Source organism: Atractosteus spatula, chromosome 12 (genome assembly GCF_055471065.1).
Source record: "Atractosteus spatula isolate fAtrSpa1 chromosome 12, fAtrSpa1.hap1, whole genome shotgun sequence".
Taxonomy (NCBI): domain Eukaryota; kingdom Metazoa; phylum Chordata; class Actinopteri; order Semionotiformes; family Lepisosteidae; genus Atractosteus; species Atractosteus spatula.
In genome coordinates this window covers 11,042,395-11,055,556 of record NC_142717.1, presented here as the reverse complement: position 1 = coordinate 11,055,556, position 13,162 = coordinate 11,042,395, and the positions used below count along the sequence as shown (strand labels likewise).

At 38.9% G+C, this 13,162-nt stretch overlaps 1 protein-coding gene across 1 annotated transcript in view; it reads left to right on the top strand.

The window, feature by feature from the left end:
- bop1 (BOP1 ribosomal biogenesis factor) overlaps positions 1-13,162 on the top strand; it is a 74,043-nt gene that overhangs the window by 14,142 nt on the left and 46,739 nt on the right. The window lies entirely within an intron of this gene.

Here is a 13,162-nt window from a genome sequence, read left to right as displayed (position 1 = left end):
TGTCCTTTTGTATCTGTTTCATGTGTTCCAGCTTGCTGGGCACTGTGTGTGCTTAAGCACCTCCAATGTTTTTGACTGTGTAATTGTTAAACCAAGGGTGAATGCTTTTTTAAAAATGTGTTAGGGAAATTATCATAGGACTACACTTAAACAATGTTAAGTTACTTTTATACCTAGTCCTGGACTCTGTAGTCTTCTAATCTGACTGTTGACTAATTCATTTAGTTGATTTGTTGTTTAATGAAAAAAATGTGTCTGCAGAATGGCTGCTGTCAATGAGTGAACTTAACAGGAGCTGTATATTTCAGGAATTGATACATTTTTAATTCGGAAAACCATCCCTAGCCCAAAAATTCTCAAATTCAAGTAACTGGACTTAATTTGACTTCTGATAGTTAGGAAGTGATATTTCAATGATCTCAAAAAAAATAGGAGCAAAAGCTAAGAAAGACTGGATGTTCTTGCAAGAGTGCATTTTCACAGAGATTGTTTCACTGGACATGGAAGCTGCCACAAATAACGTTTGATTTAATTAGGGGCGGAACGTGAAGAAATACCTTTTCCGTAGTGCCGTTTCTTCGTCGATGTTTTATTTTTTTGCGAGCTAAGGTGAGTGTAGAGGGCAGAGCATAGCTTTGGCAGTGTGAGTGTCAGCATGAATACCCCCGAATAAATTTGAAAAGTTGGTGCTATTTAACTGGGACCTCATTCTGCTGGTTCCTGTTCAAGACACGAATTGGGCTGGGTGCTCTTAAATTTGTCAGTTGTGTATAACTGTAGTATAAAGGATTATAAATCCATAACTTCACTTCTCAGCGAAGTGTTTTGCTGTTATGATTGGTTGTTTGCAGAGATGTGTCAGGGGTAGCAGAAATCTAGTGTGTAGTATGAATAAAAATGTGGATGTCATTGTGTTAAGAATTATTCTTTTACTGATGTCAGCATATAAGGGATATTTAATTTAAGGCAGCTTTAGGCAGAATATTATATAGTTTATGTAGAACGTGGTTTGGCAAAGGTACCAGATATTTGTTATACCAAATTTGAATTTGTGGTTGTTTTTTTATGTACAATTGTATGTGTAGACCTACAATTGTGAGTGTAGACCTTCTTTCTAATAAAATCTACTGCATTTTTAAGAACATTCTGGGTACAGTACTAATCTACACTTCTGAAATACACAGTTTTAAACATGATTTTGTTTTCACCATTAAAAAATCAGTTGGGATATTCAATAGTTTATGCGTTTCTCTAGCAATCTTTAATATGGAAACCTTTAACACAGAATCACAATACATGTATTAACGGGAAATTAACGTGATGATTAGTTCATTTATCATTTCAATAAACATTATAGGGGGTTATAGTCTTCAAATGCGCACTATACTGTCAACAGTCATGTTACAACAGATTAGTTTTGTCCAACCAGTTAAATGGATTGCTTTGATTTTGCATTGAATCTTTGCAAGTACACAAAATTTGTATTGTTGAGCTTAGAGAAGAAGATTTACTGTAGGCAGTTGCATCTTTACTGTTAGTCCCAAAAAACAGCCTGGAACAGAATCATGGCCTGTCATTCTGTTTGCCTGCTGCCTAACCATACAGATGAAATACTTGTCTATTTTTGTTTTTTTTATATGTACTCAAGGGCAAGTGTGTCTTAATGCAAAGTTTAAGGTATCCCATTAAGCGCAAGACATTTCTTTTGGGGGTGGGGGGAGGGCGATTAAATTGATTGTAAAGTGGCACAAATGACAGCGAATTGTTTATTTTTTTTCCTTTTTAAATCCTGAAGTTTAATTTCGTGATTGGGAGAGATCCAGGTGGTTGGTTAATGCAGAACAGATGGGATTCACAACGATCACAATTTTCCAGCACCGGCCGTCTGTAATAAAAGCTGGGATTTTCACAGTTCCGCAGACACCCTCGTGCTCAGACTCTCTGAGGGTAACGAGAGCGAGTGAGACCGCAACGTTATACTTTATGTTTTTATTAAAGGCTGAGATTGACAGCAGGGAAAAATTTTTTCCAGTATTAAAATACAGGCCCAATTGAACAGGACATGGTGCACTCGGTTCAGGCCTCCAGCTGTTGGTCGCTCTGGGGTCTACTGCTTCTCCAAACTCAGTCTCTGCTTCTTTACTTCTTTCCTGTCATGGGTAAGCAGGCGAGGAATGATAGATGCCTCTTTAAATGGAACATGTAAAAAAAAAATCGCAAACGGTGTTCTTGGAAGTGGGATTTGTAAACAAGACAAAGTCAATGAAAGGCCTTGATTAAAAATACCAGTTTATGATCCCTTTTCTTTTTCAAAGTAGCGTTAACAGACCCCTTGTTTTGGCTCTGATTGGCCAAATTATACTTTTGCCACAAATAATTCATTGGTGCTTCATGTGCCAGGGTAAATCTTTTTTAAATCTGTATTTTAAGTCTATTTTAGATTTGTTCAGGTGGGGAGCTGCGTTAGCGTGCTTAGGCTGCAAAGGAACAAGTAATAGGTTTTTTTTCCATGCTGAAAAAAGAGAAGAAAGAAAACACAACGTTTCGGCTGTGGAGCCTTCTTCGGTTGTAAGAAAGATAGGGCAGTCGGAAAAGATGCCCGATCTTTCTTACACCCAAAGAAGGCCCCACAGCCGAAATGTTGCGTTTTCTTTCTTCTCTTTTTTCAGCATGGAATAAACCTATTACTTGTTATTTTAATTCTGTATTCTTTTGATCCGCAATATAGCATTGGGTTAAACATGCACTACGAAATTGATTTGCACAGATAATCCTAACTCTTCCTTAGGCGTAATGTATTGTTCTGAGCTGTTTTGCTCTTTGACCGCAACGCTAAGAAGCTGGGGCATGGCATATGTCATGGTTTAATTTAAACATTTTTTTTCCTTAAAGTAATTAACTCATTTAAGAGCAAATGTGTTGTCAGTTCTGCATTACACAACTGGGTCCCTGTTCTATAAACCTGCTGTCTTATCTTTGTGAAGGTTTTGGAAGGACTTTCGTCATGGGGCAGTTGGACGAATCAGCCAGTTGAGATTTTTTTTTAAATCTCGTATTTGTTTTTGCGCAACCAGTTTTGACCTTCAGACGGTCAAAGTGATGATCCTTTGTTTAAATGGCTATCTTGAGTTGCAGATTTTTACCTACTTCTATGTTGGTTTCTGCAGGAGGAATGTAAACTCTCCTGTGCTGTTATATGTTATATGGAAAACAGTTGTTGGCCATGCCTTGATTCGTCATTAGTACACAGGTAAAATTGTGTTGAACAGCAACCATATGTATACCCAAGGTAAAATTCACGGAATTGCTGTGCTAGGCAGATGTCATGTGTGCAGTCTCTGTGTCCTCATATTTTTTTTTTTCCTCTGTGCTTTAGGTATGCGAAAAGGCTCCTCATGGTCAAATGTTCAGCTGCCAAATATACTTTGAGAGCAGTGATGGTTTTTCAATTTTTCAGAATTGTTCCAAGCTGTTTTCTCTCTAGCTTATAATCTTTTTAGATGGAGAATTTTGTGTAAAATTGTCTGGTCTTTAAAAAAAAAAACTTATTATATATAAGATGTGTATATATATATATTCATTTTATATAACAGACGTATTTAATTGCATAAGATATCCAAAGTAAAATACTGAATTCATTGTTAATGCTGTGGAAAAGATTGAAATCTAGCAAGGGCTGCCCCCTTGAAGAATTTTATTTCACATAGTGTGCCAGCTGAATTTGGTGCACCGTCTTTCCAATGCCCTTTTTGATCTTGTTGCATAATATTTCAAACAACTAATGATTATTTTGCCAGGAATACGTAATTGTGTGAACAGCGCAGCTAGTACTGTATTGTCAAAGAATCCCTGCTTTTCCCAGCAGGTGTCACTGTCTCTTATCATTTAAGGTAGTGATTCAGCCATGCAACAAATTTAATGTCAAAAAAATGGATATGGACTGAATCTACGTTTTTGACCAGTGGAGTTAGTTTGAGCTTGTTCTTCAGATCCTGTAAGCAGTAACCCCCAAAATGCATGTTACTTGTTTATTTGTTTTTTTTATCCCCATCTGCGTTATGTTAAAAGGGAACAGCCTTACAAGGAAAATCATTTTAAAAGGCATTTTCTTTCCTACTCCTGTATGTGGCCTTTGCATCCTGGATTTAAGCATAATGTCCTAGCCTGACCTGGGAATGCTAATCCCACCAGTAGAACCAAGATGACTTCATCCTGCATCCTCTTCAAATATTACGTTTTTTATGCTTTTGTATGCAGAAAAGTTCCAGATACCTCAAAAGAGTTACAGTTGGGCACTGTAAGCCAGGTAGATCAGTACTGGAGAAAAAAGAGGTTTGCTACTGAGCAGGAATGAAATAACCATTGCCAGCCCTCAGCGGCCACTAAAACTTCCTTTATGAAAGTCAATGTAGCCGTTAAGAGTGTATGAAGTGGAGGTGGTTGTGCCTTTCCCGAAACCATCAGTGTTTTTCTTGTATCTGCTTCTGATTTAGGTTTACCGACTGTTTTTTCTACATTCATAAGTAGACTCGATCTTTATTAAAGGCACAAGAAGGCCCAAGGTTTGTGCAGATTTAATTCTTTTTTTTTCCCCCCTACAAGCCATTTGGCTGAAAATGTTCTGCAAAAAAAAGTTCAACGATTAATATATTTTGAATTACAGCAGACACGGTATGGTTTTATGATACGTCTACCGCTTTTAAGACAAAGAGTACGTTTGTTCCTGAATCCACTGGATTGAACCTGCTCTGGATTTATCAAATTAAACTGATTAAGAGAACATGAATGGTTTTCAGTTACAAGTGGTAAAACTCTCTGGAAGTTAGATGGAGTAAACTGCTCTGTTCCTTAATGATCAGGCAATGTGATTCACTCCCACGTCTTGCTGGTCTCCATATGGGGTTTTGTGCAATAGACATTTTCAATTGGGTTTCTGCTAAATTAATATTTTTTGGGAGGGATGAAACACCAGTTGCTATAAAACTATACCATGACCTCTGTTAAATCTTAACAACTTGAATGAGTTTCAACATCTGCCTCTAGGAAAGGCAATGCTAATGATCCAATATTCTCTGTATGCCTAGTTCTCTGAAGAGGAGCAGTGCCTGCCAGCTTTGAGTTCTCCACAGCCTTGTGAACACTGAGCAATCTCCATTGTTATGCTGCTTCCAGATGGCCTCAGTCCCTATTGATCTTTACAGTTTTGGTTTCATATATCCTGGGATATGTTAAGAGTTGATATGATACTGTCATATTTGGAAAAAATGTGTTAACTTTAAACAGGTTTTACATGGAAGAGGCATAAGCACAGTAGTTGGAGATTTTTTTTTCAGTAATGCTGCATTAGAGCGGTATCAATTTCATATCTAAAATTGCCGTTAAGAGTGAGAAAGCACTGAGCTAGTTTGTGGGTCTTGCTAGGTCACTTATATATCCAGCTACTTCACGATTGCTTAAGAAAAGTTGCAGAAAAAGGAAGGTTCCTTTCAGCTCATTTGGTAGCAAGTAACTATTTGATCTCATTTGATTTGATATCATCCTGCCATTTCTTGGGGATGAAAAGGGCATTGGCTTCAGTAGGAAATACAGAGAATTAGAGAACGATCGCTGAATTGATGTATCATCGTTCAGTGTTTGTTGTAATTTAGGAAGGAAGTGATCTTTCTACCTGGCGCATTAGGACCTTATTCCACCTTTATTTTGGCCGTAACTAAACAGATACAATGTTTGATTCTAAAGCCTACCTTTTAGGACACAAAGGTCTGTATTCAGTCCAATTTAAAGCTGTATTGTTTTCCTGAAATTGATATGGTGATAAAATTGACAGATCAGTAGTAAATTATTTGGAGTCTTGGCCCGTCACTGCACTGTCAGCAGGAAATCTCTTTTTAATAGTCTATTTAAGGCGAGCGGAGCTGTGTTTTTCTAAGTCGGGGAATGTTGATACAGAAGACCCATCGGGGGAGGGGGGGTTGCATTGGCAGCGTCTCCTAAGTGGCGGGATAAATCGCGTGCTGCTTTCTCTGTGCAGACAAGTCCGAGCTGTGGTGCAGGGGACCCACACAGGTGCGCGTGTGTGTGTATGTCGGGAGGGGGTGGTGGGGGAGTGAAGGCCTGCCAGACCAGCCACCTGTCGTTCTGTGGTTTTTAGGACTTCCTTTCATCCGGTCTTCGCACTGCTCCCAGTCGGCCCAGCATGTGTCCTGCCAGAGTCCTGATTGAAACCAACTGGAAGCGGGGGCTGCCTTGTGCAGCGAGGCTCGCTAGGTGAGCCCCTGGGAGGAGGAGAGCTCGAGGCCCAAAGAGGAGGGAGCTGAGACAGTAACCCAACACATGACGGAAAGATCATTTTCCGCCACTTTCCAGCTTTCGTTCGTACGGGGGCACTTCAGTGCAGAGGCACCCTTGCATGTTCGTTCTGAACGTCTGGTCAAAAATCATTCAGTGGCAGCAAAATCGTTCCTCTCCAGAAGCTCTAGAGCTCGTTTAAAGCCTTAACAGTGCGGTAAATCTTAATTTCGGATTGAGTAGATCACATACAGTACGTAAATGTTGTGGAACGACAGTTCCTGGTGTTTTTGTGATGGAAACATGTCGTGAGTAAGGGTGGGAGAGAGGATAGATACTGGTGACGTGGTGTCAAAAAATAAGTAAAACTTGTATAAAAGCACTTTCATTAACTAAAGGACATTTTATATTTGATTTGCTTGACCGTTCCGACAGCAGTGCCACTGTTTGTTTTAAAAAAAAAAAAAGTTTCTTTGCTACCAGACAGTTGTCAATTGCTGAAACCCTAAAAGGCAACCTCTGGTTAACTACGTGTACAGCTGAAATAGTTTTCTCTTCTGTCAAAATCTTGAGCTCTGTCACTGAAAGCTTCAGGGCATCATTAGACATTTAATTTTCAATAAATAATGACTTCTCAAAATGATATAACGGATGCTAGTCCAGGTGGAAAAATCATTTAAATTTGAATAGCCAGAACTCAGATTTCCACATGCGGATGAGTGGGTTAACCCCCATGTACTGGATCTGGCGTCCTGACTTTTTTTCCTAGTTCTCCAAACTAAGGCGGACACAGCTCATAGTGTACGAGTTATTCCTACTAGGTTATAGTTTGTTACATGCTTTTGCATTTGCACTTTTAAGAAAGTGAATTTCGGTCTAACACAGATTTCAGCTTCTGTTTGCAGGTTTATACAGCAGCATATTTTTGACACCCGTTACCAAATACTGCGAGTACCTGGTTAGTTTGTGTCCTGACTCCACTGAAGAAACGCAACTGGCAACAGCCCAGTGTTCAGTTAGGTAAAAATGACATGTGGCCGTCCAGTCTCCCACATGGGTGCCTACGGACCAGGAGTCCTGTGAGGCCAGAGTGGAGACGACAGTGTGAATCCACACTGAGCAGCCCAGTGTCCTGCATTGGGCTGATTATCCCTGCTTAGCTTCTCAGGGTGATAAGAGAAAGACTTGACTTGGCATAGCGTTCCTCTCCAATCAGTCTTCCTACTTCACCTGGCGTAGATGGCAAAAGTGAAGTTTAAACCTCCCCCCCCACCACAGAGTTCATGGAGTTTAGAGGAACACACAAGATGGAGATGGTGGTCAAAAGGAGGAGTTTGGAGTCTCTGCTGAGTATTACAGAAGCTGAAGACGCCTGTATAAGAGGAAAAAACTAGGAAAAATGTGTTGCACTCCAATGCTATTTATAATACCTCAAATTCCAGAAAATGAGTTGCTCACAAGTTACAGAGATGGCCCGAGTAAGCACCAAGTCCTGAATAATGATGTCCTCCAGTTTTTGTGACGTGCAATTCCAGATTTACCATTGCGTAATCCCAGAGCTGTGAACAATAGTGGTTAGGCAGTTGGCTTCGTTGGGGATGACCAGTGACGGCTGACAGGTGCAGAAAGACAGAACGGTTAACTGTTCTTCTTTCTATTTTTCAATATATAAAAGAAAAAAAAAGGTCGTTGACAGTTGTTTTTCTTGGGAATGTAAATCGTTAAAACATCCTTGTCACAAGCACCACAAAACCCCAAGAACTTCACAGAGTTCAGTGACCTTGAGGGAATAAAAAAAAGGATAGTCTGTTTTCCTGTAACACTTTCCTTTTGAGACTTTAAAAAAAGGTATTGCTTTGGAAGTTGTTTTAATGCGTGCACAGTGTGTAGTTTCAAGTCATCCTATAATGCGTTTAGGAATGAAGTAAGTTGTACAAATGGATCACTTTATTTGTAAACTAACAAGCAGCTTTCTGATTTCCTCTTTTCAAAATACAGACAGATATCGTTCATTGAGCCATACTTTGCTATGAGGGGAAAAAGTACCAATGAATATTCTATTTTTATAAAAGAATACTTGGGGTGTTTAAATCTTAAAAACTGAAAAACATGTATTTTCCCTCCCTTAAACATGCTGTTACTTTGCCATGCATTGCATAGAAAAAAGTATCGGCTGAAGAGGAAAAAGGCAAAGATTATGATTTTAAAGTCGTTTGAGGTCCTGTTCTTATTTACATTTTGCAAAGTATGTAATATGCATCTAATATATTCACTGTTGACCTCAAGTAATCTGGGTATATTATTGTTATTGAAATTCTAACCTGTTAAACATGTTACAAACCTGTATAAATAAATGTAATTATCCAAAGTAAACAAACTGTCATAATATAATAAATCATATTTGGTTTAGGCATTTTAAGAATAAGTGAACAATCCTTTAAAATAATATGGCGTATAACTTTTTAACACATACATGCTAGGAGCACACTTATCTTAAAGTTTAAGTTAGAAATTAAAAGAACTTAACATCTGGTTTCTACTTTTTGAAATCTTAAGCTTACATGACCAAAAACAAAATCATCAAATACTCATCAGTTTAAAACTCAGTCTAGGAAATGTATGATTTCTTAAAAAACGGATATCCTAAAAAGACATGACTATTTCTTAAATCTTGTAGACTGATGTCATTCTCCTTATTGGGATTTGTTTTCAGGCCTTAAAAAGTAACATGAGCAAAGTGTGAAGCATAGAGAAAGTGAGATGCAAGTAATAAGAGTATAGATTGGATTGGCTTATTTTGTTTTGGGGGCAGGTAACCATAGGACACTTATAAGGGTTTAGTTCTCAGAAAGGATCTCAACTTTAGCAAAATATCTAGAAAATTAACTTAAGTTGTACTATGCACTTGGTTTCACTGATAAAGCGCATTGCTGGAAAAAAAAAGAACAAGCTGACACCACCTGTCGCTTACCACTAAACCACTTCTCATGGTGCTGAAAGCAGTGTGACAAATTGAAAAACTTGTGCAATCCTGCCCACCTATTATTGGCTGTTTGCGAACATTTGTGTTTGGAAGATAATGTGGGAAAAGAAAAAGGAAAGGTGGTTTAAACGGTCAAATTATAGTGTTCACCGTTCACAGGAGTAACATCGGGCGCAATATTAGCAACTGAAACCAGGTGTCTTAACTTTTGGGGTATGGACCGTACTTTCATTTGTGACGTCTCATGCAGGTGAGCTCTGAAGCCCGAGAGCAGCATGGAGACTAGTGTCTGTGTTAGCCTTCATTGTAACAGCCATGCTCACAACCTAATAGGGGAGTATGCAAAAATGAGAGTGCTGTTCTTTTATGAAAACTTCTGTACTGTTGTTTTTTCTTTGGTGCCACATCACCAGTGTCTTTATACCAGGAAGAGTGAAATGTAGTCTTTGTGTCTGTGGTGTTCTCACTTGTCATGCACCGGGCGTTGCAGTTAGACAATCACAGCTGATACCTGTGTGTACCCGTATAGACGCTATGCCAGAAGAGAGTGATCATGAACTGTGTTCAAGGGGCTTAGTACTCCGGACTGGATCAGAGATGAGCAAGGTAGTCATTTCTGGGTGGTGTAATGATTATGGAGAGTGTACAAAAAAAGCTCATAGTGTATTCTGTTTTTATGTGGTTGATTTTTATTTTCGTCGTTTCAAATAAATTTCTCTTTGCCGCAAAAAGTGGCCAAAGGTGAAGTTGCGGAGTAGTAGCCCTTACGTTTCCCGGAGAAAAAGCACAGTCTTTTTGAGAGAAGGGAGAGGAAGAAAGTGACAGCGGGTCACGGAAGGAGAGCCCCGCTGTAAAGAGACAGTGGAGTAAAATTAAGATGCAGCAGGGGAATGAGCAGACACTGCATGCATTGTAATCCGACCAGGAGAGGCTGTGAGTGTGCTCCCAGGAGGGAAGGAGAGCAGGAATCGGGAGAAGGCGCGGAATTCCAGAGGTGCGACGGCTTCCTCCTTAACCAGACGGACAGTCAGGAGATGGGCAGACTGCCAGGACCCTACCTGCAGATCCAATCTGTCCTGCTGAGTCTCACAGCTGGCCTTTTAAGGGGTGATGCATTAGCCCTTCTGCTCCTGGTGTTTCCTGAAGCTCTTCTCTGATTGCTATCGGCTTTTCCCTTCTCTCTCTTTTTTTTTTTTTTAGGATGCTCACCAGTTCAATTTGGAATATCCGCCTCAAATCATAATCAGAACTTGTTACCAGACGATGACTTAAATTCGTTCAACCACCTGTAAAATTATATCACAGATTCCAAATTAAGATCCCTTTTCTCGGGTTGTTTTGGATTTTGTTGGCAGAATTCCGAGTTGATATCCTAACTCGTTTCTACTGCTGCAGCTTGTTGTATTTATTTTTTGGGAAATGTGACCGGAAAAGTACTATATGGGTTTAAACAGCATTGTGTGTTAAGAATGCAAAGTGGGATTTAGACATTGTTTAGAGAGACAGGAGGTTGATGGAATTTATAATAGGTTCTTGCAGAGACAGTGTAGGTGCTTTATATCTATTAAACCACAGTACTGGGATGGCAGATCTCTAAGGAATACCGGGTTATTTTTTTCAGTGGTGTTAGTAGACCAGCAGTCTTCTCCCTTGACCAGGAATTTCTAAACCAGTTCCCCAGTATGGTGACTACTGACATTGTGCAGAAAATCCTAGCTGTTTCATTAAAGATCCAATGGCACTCTTTGTAAAAGTAGGGCCATTAACCTTGATGTCCTTGCTAATTTTAACAAGACTTCCACAGCCAGGCTTGGCTAAATTACTTAACTATCTTAATTAAACTGCTGGAGTGATATTTCATTCTTCTGCCTGATATAATGTGTAGTAGGGGTGTTGCTGGTGAGGTGCCCTAATATGTGTATGAGGTGCTTTTGGATCCATTGGGATTGAAATATTAAATTGAAATTAAATTTTAGAAAACAAGAAATTAGCATCTTAACTGGGCTAACCATGAAAACAGTCTAGGCAATGCTGCTGTTTGCTTGACTCCTTTGAGAACTTCAACCGTCGAAAAGTGCTTGACTAATTTCTGGCTTTAGAAGAAATGCAACCCATGACAAAAATAGGGCAAATAAATCACGTACTCCAAAGTCTAAAATGACTACAAATTAATCAAATTGTGCTGTATTGAACAAAGTAGCGCTGCTTGAATGTTCGTTTTGGTTCTTTGGTGTCTGCTCCTTAACTCTCTGGATCGCCTTTAACAGTAATGAAACTGCTGCTGGAGTAATATCTTTGCATCATATTGCTGCTTCAGAATCGCAAATCCTCTGCTTGAGCCAGAAAAGAAAAAAAAACACAAAATGTTTGTAATATTTTCATCTCGGAATTATTATTGTTTCCGTCTGACTGATATTTCTGGATTTGTGTTCAGTGTGAGTCACAGCATATTGACTGTTTTCAATATGACCGTTCCGTCAAAGATGGAAATTTTAAAGAAAGTACTGTATTAAATAGACGCAAGACCGAAATGTTATTTTGTACAATTAAAATTTTCTTTAAGTAAACCCCTCCATTACAACAAAAGACAAGCAAGTCACTTTGGTAATAGAGTAATCTGAGCTCTTTGCTTCTCTGAAAAACATGGGATGTAAATGTATAATTCAAGTATGGAGGAAAATGGCTTTGTTTCTAATTGAAGACATTTTTGGCTGTTATTGTTGGGGTGAAGTTGTAGAAATACTTTTAAAATTGGGTATGAAGCTGGCAAAGGAATGTCGACAGTCAAATCTTGAATTTTTTTAACAAAATACTATAGTTTAGCAGTTGTAAATTACGTAAATTAATTCACACCCCTTTTATTCTGTGAAAAGCCATTTTATGTACACCATGTTTATTGAAAAAAAATACTGTTTAGTGTTTACGATTGTACTTAACTTATTGTTATGACTTTTGTTAGTGTTCTGTGTTGTCTTAATTGCATAACATAGTTGTTGGCATTTTGATAGAAAATGTAACAAGGCAGAAGAAAAACCCTGAGAAAAAAAACAAATAGCTTTTTTCAAAAATTAATATTACAGTCCTCCCCTTGCAGAAAATGAAGTAAAAATGTCTCCATAATATTTCTATAGAAATGTAATTTATTTTTCCACACATAATATTTACCATTTTAATATACAATTTCCACGACCTGAAAATCCAGCATGTATTGGTAAGAGAGAGAAATGGAGAGCAGCAAAAGGGTGATCCTGTTGTCTTGGTTGCACTTCAATAAGCGCCAAAGTCTCTGTGAAGCGCGTCATGAACGTACCACATCAGGTGCTTGAGATCAGCTGTGCTCTTTGATGGAGGGGATATGGTCAGCAATGAAACTCTTGACTCTTCTACAGCTCCGAGAATTAATTTTAGAGCCATTTTGCAGAGGTGCCTCTGGTGGGTATTCGGAAGGCAGAAAGCCAAGACATCCAGTCACGTTTAAGCTTGATGCTGGTTTCTGTAAATTTTTCTGCAGTACTTACACCCCATTCTGCTCTCACGCCTTTTGGTCCTTTTGTTTTAATTGCAGCCTTTTTGAAGAGTTTTGAATGAAGGTGGCAACAGAGGTGACGACCGAGTTCTTCCCTTTTAAGACATCCTAGTGTAAATAGTTCTCCGAAGGCACTTATGTTTTGGAACAAATGGGGGTGTTAATAGAAGCAGAGGGAGTTTTTTTTTTTTTACAATTCATGCACTTCGCCTGCCTCCCAGGGTAAGAATGTGATGTAATATATTAGCTAAGAAGAACGGAAAAAGAATCCATACGTCCTGTGTCAGACACATACTGGCATATTCCGAGAAGTCCAGCGTTCTTCCCATGAGAAAAGATGAAATTCCCGTTTAAGACATTAAATC